The sequence below is a fragment of the Ips typographus genome, linkage group LG5 (genome assembly GCF_016097725.1).
Source record: "Ips typographus isolate SLU linkage group LG5, UJ_Ityp_2.0, whole genome shotgun sequence".
Lineage (NCBI taxonomy): Eukaryota > Metazoa > Arthropoda > Insecta > Coleoptera > Curculionidae > Ips > Ips typographus.
This window is the reverse complement of record NC_138426.1, coordinates 10,569,159-10,578,995: the sequence shown is the minus strand read 5'-3', so window position 1 is coordinate 10,578,995 and position 9,837 is coordinate 10,569,159.

Here is a 9,837-nt window from a genome sequence, read left to right as displayed (position 1 = left end):
TCCGGTTTATAGTTTCGAATTGGATAGCAGATGCGAATGTGGGAGGATAATCGTGTTACAGTCACAATTTTGTCTCTAAATAATGTTTTAAAGTGGTCCGTAACTATCAGTTTTGTTCCACCATTTAAAATGGTAAAAAGGCTGTCAATCTAATGTTTGACATGTTTCAAGTTTGAACAATTATACTAAAATAATCTACGGTAGGCTGAAAATCCAACTTTTGACACTAACCGCCATCTTGCAGTTTATAACGCTACTAGTTGACACTTTTGATAGGAATTACTAGGGTCAGAAACTTTTTAGGATTTTTTTTTAAATTGCCAGAGTCTTTAAAATTATTTTGTAAATTACAAAGGCATCAAAATACTACTCAAAAACTCACCAAAAATTGACAAAAGTTTCTACAAGTGTTTTAAACCATCCAATAAGTTTTTGGAAGCTTTTAAGCTGTTTCAGAAGCATTTGTAAAATTCTGAACTATTTTGGAAGGCTTTCAAAGCTTTTTGGGGTTTTTAGAGTGTTTTAAATTTTTTTTTTATTTTCTACACTGCTTCAGAAGCATTTAAAAGGTTTTTGGACAGCTTAAAGAGCATATTAAACGATCTTGGCCTGTTCTAAAAGTTTTTGGAAGCTTTAAGGCTATTTCAGAAGCATTTGTAGGCTTTTAAACTGTTTTGGAAGGCTTTCAAAGCTTTTTGGAGTTTCTATAGTGTTTTTATTTTATTTTTTATTTCTAGACTGCTTCAGAAGCATTTAGAAGGTTTTTCTACAGCTTAAAGAGCATATTGGACGATCTTGACCTGTTCTAAAAGTTTTTGTAAGCTTTTAGGCTGTTTCAGAAGCATTTGTAAGCTTCTAAACTGTTTTGGAAGGCTTTAGAAGCTTTTTGGAGTTTCTATAGGTGTTTTGGAAAATTTTTAAATTTTCTAGACTACTTCAGAATTATTTAGACGGTTTTTGGACAGCTTAAGGAGCATATTGAACGATCTTGGCATGTTCTATAAGTTTATGAAAGCTTTTAGGCTTTTTCAGAAGCATTTGTAAGATTCTAAACTGTTTTGGAAGGCTTTCAAAGCTTTTCCTGTTCTTTAGAGTGTTCTGGAAAATTTTAAAATTTTCTACACTGCTTCAGAAGCATTTACAAGGTTTTTAGACAACTTATGGAGCATATTGAACGATCTTGGCTTGTTCTAAAAGTTTTTGGAAGCCTTTAAGCTGTTTCAGAAGCATTTGTAGGCTTCTAAACTGTTTTGGAAAGCTTTCAAAGCTTTTTGGGGTTTTTAGTGTGTTCTGGATTTTTTTTTAATTTTCTACTCTGCTTCAGAAGCATTTACAAGGTTTTTGGACAGCTTAAAGAGCACATTGAACGATCTTGGCTTCTTCTAAATGCTTTTGGAAGCCTTTAGGCTGTTTCAGAATCATTTGTAAGATTCTAAACTGTTTTGGAAGGCTTTCAAAGCTTTTCGTGGTTTTTAGAGTGTTCTGATCTTCATATTGAACAATCTTGGCCTGTTATAAAAGTTTTTGGAGGCCCTAAGGTTGTTTCAGAAGTATTTGTAGGCTTTTAAACTATTTTGGAAGGCTTTCAAAGATTTTTGGAGTTTCTATAGTGTTTTTATTTTATTTTTTATTTCTAGACTGCTTCAGAAGCATTTAGAAGGTTTTTCTACAGCTTAAAGAGCATATTGGACGATTTTGACCTGTTCTAAAAGTTTTTGTAAGCTTTTAGGCTGTTTCAGAAGCATTTGTAGGCTTTTAAACTGTTTTGGAAGGCTTTCAAAGCTTTTTGGAGTTTCTATAGTGTGTTGGACATTTTTTTATTTTCCTAGACTGCTTTAAAATCATTTAGATGGTTTTTGGACAGCTTAAAGAGCATATTGAACGATCTGGACTGCTTTAGAAGCATTTGAATGCTTTGGGAGTTTCTACAGTGTTTTGGGTTATTTTTAGACAGTTTAAAGAGCACATTGCAGGTTTTTGATTGCTTTAAAAGGATACAGAAACGTTTGGCCTGTTCTAAAAGCTTTTTGAAGCTTTTAGGCTGTTTCAGAAACAGATGTGGACTGCTTTGGAGTCGTTTGAAAGCTTTTGTAGTTTCTACAGTTTTTGGGAGCTTTTTAAGACATTTAGAAGTTTTTTTGACAGTTAAAAGAGCATTTAGAACAATCTCAACTGCTTTAGAAGCATTTGAAAATTGGCAGACGGTTTTAGAAATATTTGGAAGCCTTTTTTGAAGGTTCTTCTTGACTCTTTTCGTATCTATACTGTCCTGGGAGCTTTTCAAACCTTTTTAGACTACTTCAGTTTAAAGAGCATATTGAACGATCTGGAATGCTTTATTGGAAAACTGCTAGACTATTTTTTTCTTTTTCGTTTCAATTACTGACAAACGGCGCCAAAAAGCAACAGCTAACCTAACCTGAAAAGAAAAAATAGCGCAATTTTTTCAGTAAGTGAGCAGATCAAGAAAAATTACTTTTTCTTTTTAGGTTAGGTTATAGTGCTTTTTGTTTGGTTAGGTTGTGTCTTTTTAATTATACCTACTTAAAAAATAATAATCAAGCTGTGTATAGGCCAATGATGATGAATCTTTGATTGCAAATGAATAATGAGTAAAGCACATAGTTCCTATTGAACAATACTCAAGATTAGTAATTTCAGATGCATTTTCAGGTTAAACAATTAAATACATGCATGTCAAAGAATAATAACAATAATTTTCAACTTTTTTTTTTTAATTTCAAAAACATACTAGTTCAAGAGCTGAAATATGGTGGAATTATCGTGTAACACACTGTAAAACCACATATGTGAAGACCTACACAATGTAGAGAATATTGGAGGTTGCAAAGTGTGATTGAGGTCCCTAAATTACAAAGCATCGAAGCCATAAAGTGGAAGTGACGTAGTTAACTGGAAAATGGGAAACAGAAGAGGCAGGAGACGACCTAACAGGGTTAATTTGGTTAATTTCCGAACTGTACAACGGCTAGCCGGTCCCAATTCTGATTACAAAACGCCGGAGACCGTTTGTTGTCTAATATCAGGTCCGAATTGAAATTCGCTCTTGTAATCTCGGTTTCGACAGCTGGCCTACATTAAGTCCCGGATACAGATTACCCGCGAATAGGTTCGATTAATTCGCTTCCTTTAGAAAAAAATTGTCAGTTCTATCCTGTCTACTTCCCTAGTTGTCAGAGGGATGGACTTAAGAAATACCAAAAAAAACATTTAAAACACAAAAACTTCAATATCTTCGGACCTACAAGAGGTACAAAGGGGAATTTCATTGTTAATTATTACTAAAAACCCTCAGGAATTATATTACCAAAATTGACAGTCCTACCCTAGTTTTCATAGGACTGGACAGGAAAATGCCAAAAATACATACCAAATAAAAAAACTCTATTATCCCTGGAACTCTAATAGGTACAGGGGTGAATTTTAATGTAAATTATTAATAAAACTGTCAGGAATAATACATTCAGAATTGACAGCTCTATTCTGTCTTTTTCTTTGGTTCTCACTGGGCTGGGCTTAAGGAAATAGGAACAAAAACCATCCAAATAACAAACATTTTAATATCTCTGGAACTACAACAGGTACAGGGGTTTTAGTGTAAATTATTACTAAAACTGTCTGAAATAATATATCCAAAATTGACAGTCCTAACCTGTTTCCTTCCATAGTTGTCACAGGGCTGGACTTAAGAAATACCAAAAAAACATTCAAAACACAAAAACTTCAATATCTTTGGACCTATAAGAGGTAGAAAGGTGAATTTCATTGTTAATTATTACCAAAAACCCTCAGGAATTATATTACCAAAATTGACAGTCCTACCCTGTCTCCTACCCTAGTTTTCATAAAACTGACCTTACAAAAATGCCAAAAAAGCATACAAAACAAAAAAACTCTATTATCCCTGAAACTATAATAGGTACAGGGGTGAATTTTAATGTAAATTATTAATAAAACTGTCAGGAATAATACATTCAGAATTGACAGCTCTATCCTGTCTTCTTCCTTGGTTCTCACTGGGCTGGGCTTAAGGAAATAGGAACAAAAACCATCCAAATAACAAACATTTTAATATCTCTGGAACTACAACAGGTACAGGGGTTTTAGTGTAAATTATTACTAAAACTGTCTGAAATAATATATCAATAATTGACAGTTCTACCCTGTTTCCTTCCATAGTTGTCACAGGGCTGGACTTAAGAAATACCAAAAAAAGCATTCAAAACACAAAAACTTCAATATCTTTGGACCTATAAGAGGTAGAAAGGTGAATTTCATTGTTAATTATTACCAAAAACCCTCAGGAATTATATTACCAAAATTGACAGTCCTACCCTGTCTCCTACCCTAGTTTTCATAAAACTGACCTTACAAAAATGCCAAAAAAGCATACAAAACAAAAAAACTCTATTATCCCTGAAACTATAATAGGTACAGGGGTGAATTTTAATGTAAATTATTAATAAAACTGTCAGGAATAATACATTCAGAATTGACAGCTCTATCCTGTCTTTTTCCTTGGTTCTACCATCCAAATAACAAACATTTTAATATCTCTGGAACTACAACAGGTACAAGGGGTTTTAGTGTAAATTATTACTAAAACTGTCTGAAATAATATATCCAAAATTGACAGTCCTAACCTGTTTCCTTCCATAGTTGTCACAGGGCTGGACTTGAAAAACACCAAAAAAAGCATTCAAAACACAATAATTGTAATATCTCTGGAACTACAACAAGTACAAGAGTGACTTATATTGTGAATTATTACTAAAACTGTCAGGAATAATATATACAAATTTGACAGTTTTACCCTGTCACCTTTCCTGGTTTTCACAGGACTGAACTAAAAGTCGAAACGATGACGAAAAATTTAATAAAATATCAAAAATTTTATCAGTCTCCTTTCCCTTTTTAGCAGGGTTGGATTTGTTTTTAAAATTTGACCTATTGACCGAACAAATTCGATTCCGCCAAAAATAACCTTAATGGCTACCGTTTCGGCTATCAATCTTTTTTTAAAACAAGAACACGGAATTGCTTCCACTCTGTAATGGCTACATAATTTATTATTCCTACCTAAAAATGTGTCACAGTCTACAGAAACTTCCGATCAATATTTGACTTCTTTCCGCGAGCCAAAAGATGATAAACGCCCCTGTTTGGGTTTAATTTAATGGCTTTTACCTTTAGAACACGACCTTTTTTGCTTTATTTCCGAATTTCTCCCAATTTTTTGATATGGACTTTATTACAATTTAAACCGATGTTTAACCGTATCGGGGTTTTTCCAACAAGCGAAATGTTCGGACACAATTAGAAGGCAAAACAACTGGTAAAAAAACATTCTTTCTCTCGGAAACGAGAAAAGAAACTCCAGTTAACAAACAAGAATTTTATTAATATTTTCAATTACTCGTTTTCCTTTGAGCTGGCGGAAAAATTTAATTTAAATCGAATCAAAATGGAATTGTCCGAACGTATGAAAGGAACGGATTTTTATGAAAGACCACAAAAGCCGCTTCAATTAGTTGAAACGAAATTGACCAGCAAATAGTAATGAAAAGATCGGAATTCGCTTTTTAGGAAAAATTGAGGAAAATTCAATTAACTTCACGAAAGGGAATGGAAATGTCCTGCCGCCTCTCACAAATTGCTTTCGATGAATAAATCACGTTATTGATGTGCAAGTTACGTCAAACTTGGTTTATTTTGTTATTAGATCGCCAATTTGTGTTTTCATTATTATTCTTTTTGAAGCTGAAGCTGGGAAGTTAAGCAACACGATAACGCAGCGAGTTTTTTATGGAAATTGCCTTATCAGTCTCGGTTTCGTTTAAGTTCTTTAGAAAACTTTGAAAAGAGGTTTTAAATCAGGAGTAGCAGTTAACCCAGAATATTTGGAGATGCTGAATAAAGCATTTTTTAATATACTGAGTGTTTCCTAATGGTCTAAGTGATAAATTCATTTATAAACCACAGCAAAACCTATCCTGAAGAAACATCAATATATTGACACACCCTGTAGCTGTCAAAAAAATTGAGTTACTGCTGTTACTAGCTGTTAAATTCTAAAAAATCTAAAAAATAAGTGGAAACTGTCAAATTCGTCTTCTTTTTATTCTTTGTCTTCTTCCTTATCAACTCTTTCCTCATCTTGTTCTTCATCTTCTTCGTCTTTCACAGGGTACACTAAGTTTACTAAATTATCAACTAAAGTTTCTATAGATATCTCGAAATTTAACCTCAAAGACATTTTAGGTATTATCACGCTTTTGTAGGTTAATTTAGCGTCAGTTTTATGTAGTTAATCGCTAATTTATGGTTAAACTTTAACAACCTGAGATTTGGTTGAAACGTCTCAATGAAATACCAGATTTTTCTAACTTTTTAAAAAATAAAAAAAAAATTTAAATAACAATTAATTACCGATTAAAAATCCTTTATAACTCAAAAATGCATAAAATAAAAAAAATTTAAAATTATTTTACGTAGAGATATTAAAAAAAAACAGAATTTTTTTTTGAAATAGTCTTGTTTTGGATTATAAGAGGTCTAGGAAAACTTGTTTTCAATTTTATTTTATTTTCGATTCTTGTTATGTTTAGTTATCTGTAAACCTCCTATCTACCTCCTAAACTGTTCTAGAAGTTTTTAGAAGCTTCTAGGAGGTTTTAAGTGGATTTGGAAGCTTCTAAACGGTTCTTGAGTCTTTTAGAAGCTTCTAGGATCTTTCAAAAGCATCTGTAAGCTTCTTGGTTGTTTTAGAAACATTTGGAAGCACCTAAATTGTTCTCGTAGCTTTTAAAAGCTTTTAGAATATTTCCAAACCACTTGAAAACTTATAGATATTTTTAAAAGCTTCTAGACTGTTTTATAAAACGTTTGGAAGCTTCCGAGCGGTTTCAAGAGGACTTGGAAGCTTCTAAACTATTCTAGAGTCTTTTCGAAGCTTCTAGGCTATTTCAAAAGCATCTGAATGCTTCCTGACTGTTTTAGGAGCATTGGGAAGCATCTAAACTGTTGTCGTAGCTGTTAAAAGCTTCTAGGCTATTTCCAAATCATCTGAAAACTTCTGGATAGTTTTGAAAGCCTCTGGGAGCTTCTAGACTGTTTTATAAGACGTTTGAAAGCTTCTGAGCGATTTCAGGAGGATTTGGAAGCTTCTAAACTATTCTAGAATCTTTTAAAAGCTTCTAGGCTGTTTCAAGAGCATCTGAATGCTTGCTGACTGTTTTAGGAGCATTGGGAAGCATCTAAACTGTTGTCGTAGCTGTTAAAAGCTTCTAGGCTATTTCCAAATCATCTGAAAACTTCTGGATAGTTTTGAAAGCCTCTGGGAGCTTCTAGACTGTTTTATAAGACGTTTGAAAGCTTCTGAGCGATTTCAGGAGGATTGGGAAGCTTCTAAACTATTCTTGAATCTTTTAGAAGCTTCTAGGCTGTTTTAAGAGCATCTGAATGCTTCACTGACTGTTTTAGGAGCATTGGGAAGCATCTAAACTGTTGTCATAGCTTTTAAAAGCTTCTAGGCCATTTTTCAGAGCATCTGAAAATTTCTAGATAGTTTTAAAAGTTTCTAGACTGTTTTATAAAACGTTTGGAAGCTTCTCAGCGATTTCAAGAGGATTTAGAAGCTTTTAGGCTGTTTCAAGAGCATGCTTCTTGACTGTATTAGGAGCATTTAGGAAAATCTTCTAAACTGTTCTAGCAGCTTCTGAAAGTTTTTGAATTATTCTAGAAACGTTTTAAACACTGACTGAAGACTGTTTGGAAGGTTCTAGGCTACCTTAGGAGCTTTTAAGCTGTTCTAGAAGCTTCTAGGCTGTTTCAAAAGCATCTGTAAGCTTCTGGGCAGTTTTAGAAGAGTTTAAGGTAGGTAAATTTATGTGCATTTTCAATGTTTTTTTATCACGAATGAAAGTATTTTATATGTTAATTTGCATACAATAATTAAAAGAAATATGTATGTTACTTAATTTGTAACATCAATTAATAATTCTAACTTAATTTAATTTTCTATTTTTTTTTGTATTTATACTTGCTTTGCCCCTAATAATACAATTTGGTTACTAAAATCTAACATTTTTACTGATTAAGCAACTTTTGTACATTTCTTAATTAAAAACATTTAATTACATATTTACCTGCTTTTTAATCAACCTTTCTGCTTCCTATCGTCAGTCAATATTTACCTGAAAATAAAAACAAACTTATTAGCAAACAACCCACAACTCCAATAACAAATCGTCAAAAAAAAATTAAAGAAGCTTTTATTAGGAAAATAAGTTTTTTCTTCTTTTGGAAAAAAAGTGGGAAAAACAGGGATTAAATTAAAATTTGATATTTTAAGCTGAAAAAAAAAGATTACACGAGGCTTGTCGAAGCATCAAACAAAACTCATTGAAACTTAATTAAGATTCACGTTCAACATACCGGAAAATTAAAGATGCCAACGGTGTTAGTTAAAAAGTTGAGTTTTGAGTAGTTTTTTATGTTAGTTTCACGTCAAAGGCGTCTACTAGAGGAAAATCGTGTAAATTTCAGGCTTTCAGGCCCGTACCTGCTTAAATCCAGAAATAATCAGATAAATTGTTGTTTTGTCTTTTTTGCAATGCTCTTGTTGGTTTTCTCCCTCGAGGATTTTTTATTGAAAATGTACAGTGCGGCCCTGGAATTTAGGCTCAATTGACTGTCCTTCCAACAAATTTCAGATCCGGAACCCGTTAAATTAAGAAACTATGCACTGAATAACAATTTCATGTAATTTCTTCTACTCTTTTGTCTGTTTTTACTGTCTTAGCCCGGAAAATTTTTTGTAAAAAAATTGCAATACGGCCCTTGAATGTTAGTTCATTTGTATGATTGCACTGCATATTTCAATGCTGAAACTGAATAAATTCAGAAATTATCACCTAAGTTGTGTTACAGGAAATTAAGTCCTCTTTTTGCAACTGTCTTGTTGGTGTTTACCCTCTGACCAAACAGAGGATTTTTTCTTGAAAATGTGCAGTGCGGCCCTGGAATTTAGGCACAATTTACTGTCCCTCGGACAAACTGCAGGTCCATACGGCCCTGGAATGTTAGTTCTATAGTGTGTTTACACTGCAAATCTCAGTGTCGTAAATGCTTAAATTCTTACATTTTTTATTTGCTGTCTTTTCTTTAATTTTTTAATTTCTTCAGTCCCGTCCCTGGAAAAACAATGAAATAGTCAATCGGTGTACCCAGTGATTCAACAAAAAAAAATTACTCTTTACTCTATTAGTTTCGGAGATATACTATAGTTTTTTCTCTCTTACAGTGTCTTTTCTTGAATTTTGATTTTTTTTTAATTCCGCTCCTGTGAAAACCATGAAGGACTAAATGGAAAACCGTGATTTATGGATATATTATATAACAAAGTGTACCCAGTGATTCAACAAAGAAAATCACCTTCATATCTCTATTAGTTTCGGAGATATGCAGTTTTTTCACTCTTACACTGTCTTTTCTTGAATTTTGATTTTTTTTAATTCCGCTCCTGTGAAAACCATGAAAGACTAAATGGAAAACGGTGATTTATGGATATATTATATAACAAAGTGTACCCAGTGATTCAACAAACAAAATCATCTTCATAACTCTATTAGTTTCGGAGATATGCAGTTTTTTCTCTCTTACGCTGTCTTTTCTTGAATTTTGATTTTTTTTTAATTCCGCTCCTGTGAAAACCATGAAGGACTAAATGGAAAACCGTGATTTATGGATATATTATATAACAAAGTGTACCCAGTGATTCAACAAACAAAATCATCTTTATAACTCTATTAGTTT